Here is a 5,289-nt window from a genome sequence, read left to right as displayed (position 1 = left end):
TATGAGTCGGGCGGGTTTTTTAATTGGGTCAGGGGTCGGGTAATTTAGGGATTGGGCTGGTCCGATTTGGGGACTGAAATTGGGCCAATTGGAGGTTAAAATTGAAAGGTAAAAAAGCTGTAATTGAAATAGAAATGGGCTAAATGTTAAATAGCCAATTTTCCCCTTTTATTTTATAAAATAGCAATATTGATTTTAAAAGTAAATTTAAAACACCGAGCCAACAAATACTATATAAATATTAATCTAAAAATACTGGAACTAGTTTTACAATTATAAAATGCTATTAATCTTAAAGTAGGCTATAATTGCAGTTATACGCAATTTAGTCTTTTAAATACCAAATAAATTTGTAAAAATATGCAAAAATTACCTTAATTATATTTTGGTGCAAATATGAGAATAAAAAATAAATATTCACCAAAATGATAATCTTGGGAATAATTGTTGGATTTTGTACTGATAAAATAGATAATAAATTGGTTTTAAAATCTTTAAAAATTAGGAAAAAATACCAAAACTCTTGGGCATGCTTATATATGCATGTACATGCTATTTTGAAAGTATTTTGTGTATAAAATTCATAGGGAAAAATTGGGTATCAACAGCTGTCCCTCTTTACCCGGGAAGGATGAAAGAGTTATCGGGTAAAGATATGATGGCCAATTTTGACCGAACGAACGATTTGAAGAATTTTGACCGAGCTCGGGTTCCTGAGCTGCCTACATATCCTTGGTTTTTAAGGAATCAGGCCATATGTAGTTCAGGACCCGTCAGCGGAACATGCCGATGGAGATTTTTTCGAGATATTTGGATCGAGGTAGCATTGCTACGAATTTAAAAAGGCAGCGAAAACTAGAGCGGGATCGCTCCTGCTGAAACCGTCGTTGCTAGCCGGTTTACCTGCAAATAAAACGCAAGCGCATATGTTGTGTGTTGCTCCCAAACGCACACACAAGTATACGTGGCCGACAAGTAATATAATGATAAGTTGAGTGTCGAACCCACAAAGACTTGTGTAAACTACTCACGGAATTACTCAAATTGCTATTCAGTCCAGCTAAAATCAAAGTCCAATGATATGATTATATTATACTACGATTCTAAGTAAAAACTAAATTATCAAGTAACTAATTGATTGTTGTGTATTCAGTAGAGACAAGTATTCCAGGGTTGTGATCGATTCACCATTCGTATTGTGTTCTAATTAACTCTCCCCTTCATATAATTCACTCATGGTTGCTAATTAGTCGATAGATGCTCTCATAGCCTTCTCCCGAAGTACTACTCACATATTCTCAATAGATTAACGCCTATATTCCTATGAAATCAATCTATTAAGAACGCATTAAGATTACGATATTTAATTAAGCACAGTGACTAGGTATATTCCTATCCTAACCACAAATCCGCTACCCCTAAGGGTTAAGATCGTGCTCTTTTCAATACTTCTCTAATCTAAACATGGCTTTCCCAAGCATAGCATAGATAGTAAATAGAACCTAACTGTTGGCCAGACAATTAAGCAATTAAACACAGAATTGAAGAAACAACCATATATTGGTGAATTATAATCAAGGTCAAGCTAATATCAAACCACAATATTCATGGCTAAATCACAACCCCAGAACAATGGGTGTTTAGCCACTCATACCCATGTTCATCACAATAAGGTTCAATTTCATCACAATTAGCAAAAACAAAGGGAAGAAAAGAAGAAATTGATGGTTAAATCTCCTCATTGCCTCTTGCCTCTCTATTTCTCCCACTAGACTATGAAAACCTTGATAAATAATCCTTGGGCGAGCTTGACTTTATATAGGTTAAGTGGGGTTTCCTCCAGATTTCCAATTATACCCCTGACAAACGATTTCCGGAATTTGGACTAGCGCGGTCGCGCATATGGGCGCGCATCTGACCGCGCTAGTTGGCCAATACACTGCTTTGAACGCGCTAAAATTAGCGCGGGCGCACACCTGGGCGCGCTATCCCAGCACTTTGCTTCCTTGATTCTTTTTCTCGTTTTCGCGCGTACTCAGCTCCGAGGGGTTGTTTTTGCTCTAAAGTAGTTCCAATAATCTCTTTAAAGCATCACATAGGCTCCTCATCCTGCAATGTATACAATTCACAATTAGAGCCCATTTTTAATCAATTAACCACATTATGACATCGGAATATAACTAAGCGGGAGCATAAACAATCGCTAAATTACCTAGATTCAGCCTCTTATCAATGAGGCAATGCAAGAAGTGGTGAAGATAGAAGTCATCAAGTGGCTAGATGCAGGTGTGGTGTATCCAATCTCCGATAGCTCATGGACTGCTCCGGTGCAATGTGTGCCGAAGAAGGGTGGGATGACTGTTGTGACAAATGACAACAATGAACTTATTCCCACTCGGACAATTACCGGGTGGAGGGTTTGCATGAACTACCGGAAGCTGAATAAAGTGACCCGCAAGGATCATTTCCCGTTGCCATTCCTTGACCAAATGCTTGATCGCCTTGCGGGGCGTGCCTTTTATTTCTTTTTGGATGGATATTCGGGTTATAATCAAATCTTAATTGCTCCGGAGGACCAAGAGAAGACCATATTCACTTGCCCATATGGCACATTTGCTTTCTCTCGAATCCCGTTCGGGTTGTGCAATGCTTCGGCGACCTTCCAACGATGCATGATGGCTATTTTCACCGATATGGTGGAAGACATTTTGGAGGTATTTATGGATGATTTTAGTGTGGTTGGTGATTCATTTGAAGAGTGTTTGGGAAATTTAGATAGAGTTTTGGCCCGGTGTGAAGACACAAATCTTGTGCTAAATTGGGAAAAATGCCACTTCATGGTTGAAGAGGGCATAGTGTTGGGCCATAAAATTTCAAAGCATGAGATTGAAGTAGACAAAGCCAAGATAGAGGTGATTTCAAGGCTTCCTCCCCTCACTTCTGTCAAGGGGGTGAGGAGTTTTCTTGGGCATGCGGGGTTCTACCGACGAGGTAGTTAATCCACTTTGCAAGTTGCTAGAAAAATATACAAAGTTTGTGTTCGATGAGAGATGTATGGAAGCCTTTGAACTTCTTAAGCATAATTTGACCACCACCCCGATCATTACCGCACCCAATTGGAGTTTGCCTTTCGAGCTCATGTGCGACGCAAGTGATGTTGCGGTTGGGGCAGTGTTGGGTCAAAGAGTGAACAAACTGTTTCATCCAGTGTACTATGCAAGCAAGACTATGAATGAAGCTCAAAGGAATTACACAGTGACGGAGAAGGAATTGTTGGCTATTGTGTTCGCCATGGAAAAATTTCGGCCATATCTTATGGGAGCCAAAGTCATAGTGCACACCGATCATGCCGCCCTTAGGTATTTGATGACAAAGAAAGACTCCAAGGCAAGGTTGATGCGATGGGTGTTACTACTTCAAGAGTTTGATTTGGAGATAGTGGATCGGAAAGGTAGTGAGAACCAAGTGGCGGATCATTTATCCCGCTTGGAGGAGGAAGGAAGGCCGTGTGATGGCCTAGAGATCAATGATACATTCCTCGATGAGCAACTACTTTCTATGTCAATGTGTGATATGCCATGGTTTGCAGACATTGCTAATTTCCTTGTGACTGGCATCATCCCGTGTGAGCTCTCTTCTAACCAAAGGAAGAAGCTCAAACGGGATAGTCTGGACTTCTATTGGGACGAGCCATACTTGTTCAAGATTTGCACCGACAGAGTGATCCGGAGGTGTGTCCCTGAGGAGGAGCAATTTAGCATCCTATAGGCTTGTCATTCCTCCCCTTATGGTGGCCATCATGGAGGGGCGAGGACGGCTTCAAAAGTTCTGAGTTGTGGTTTTTATTGGCCAACCTTGTTCAAAGATGCAAGTGATCTAGTTAAAAGGCGTGATCAATGTAAACGGGCGGGCGGGATTCCAAGAAAGATGAGATGCCTCTAAACACAATTCTTGAAGTTGATATATTTGATGTATGGGGTATCAATTTTATGGGCCCTTTTGTAAGCTCGTGTGGTAACACTTACATTCTTGTAGCGGTTGATTATGTGTCAAAATGGGTCGAGGCCGTGGCCTTTCCCAACAATGAAGCTAGGAGTGTGGTGGCATTTCTGAAGAAGAGCATTTTCACAAGGTTTGGTACACCTCGGGCGATTATTAGTGATGGAGGATCGTATTTTTGTAATAGAGCTTTTGATGCCTTGCTTTCCAAGTATGGTGTCAACCACAAAGTTTCTACGCCTTATCATCCTCAAGCAAGTGGCCAGGTGTCTAATAGGGAGATCAAGAGCATTTTGTCCAAAACTGTCAATGCCAATAGGACCGATTGGTCTAAAAAGTTAGATGATGCTCTATGGGCTTACCGGACCGCTTACAAGACCCCAATTGGTATGTCGCCGTACCGGTTGGTGTTTGGGAAAGCATGTCATTTACCAGTGGAGTTGGAGCATAAGGCCATGTGGGCCTTGAACAAGTTGAATCTTGATTGGGATATAGCTGCTAATCTTCAGGTGGAGCAACTCAATGAGCTTGATGAATTTAGGTTCCATGCCTACTCTAGTTCGTCCCTTTATAAGGATAAAATGAAATATCTTCATGACAAATACACTCGGGGAAAGGATTTCAAGGTGGGAGATTTGGTGCTCTTGTTCAATTCTCGACTAAGGTTGTTCCCGGGAAAGCTGAAATCCAAGTGGAGTGGACCATTTGAAGTAGTGTGTGTGACCCGTTTGGTGCTCTTGATTTGAAGAACAAAAGTGGGGAAGTGTTTAGAGTGAATGGGCATAGAGTCAAGCACTATTTGGGGAAGTTTGATGATAGCCATGTGGTGGCTGTTGTTCATTTCAAATTATTGGATGGTAACATGCGTCGTGCCGCGACGTTAAATCAGGCGCTTCTTGGGAGGCAACCCATGTGTTTTTCTTCTTGTTTTCTTTGATTTTCTTTGTAGTATAGGATTGATTTTTGGGCTAACTGGTTGTGAGATGTTACAGGATTGAGTTGATGCAGTGCAGGACATAATTGAAAAAAATGCACAGGTCTCTGAAGTTTGCAGTGCGGCCGCACTACCATTTTGTGCGGACCGCACTGGCAGAGGGTGAAGAGTGAACTCTCTGAAGTTTGCCACCGCGGCCGCAGTCCATTTCGCGCGGTCGGCGGTGGGCCTCTGCGGCCGCAGTCCATTTTGTGCGGACCGTAGAGGGCTGCCTTCTCAAACTTGGACAAAATAGCCCAGTGCGGACCGCGGTCCGCACTGGTAGGTGATACTGGGCCCCAGGGTTCTCTCTATAA

The sequence above is a fragment of the Nicotiana attenuata genome, chromosome 9 (assembly GCF_001879085.1).
Source record: "Nicotiana attenuata strain UT chromosome 9, NIATTr2, whole genome shotgun sequence".
Lineage (NCBI taxonomy): Eukaryota > Viridiplantae > Streptophyta > Magnoliopsida > Solanales > Solanaceae > Nicotiana > Nicotiana attenuata.
The sequence above is the reverse complement of the archived record's forward strand: the minus strand, read 5'-3'. Positions refer to the sequence as shown.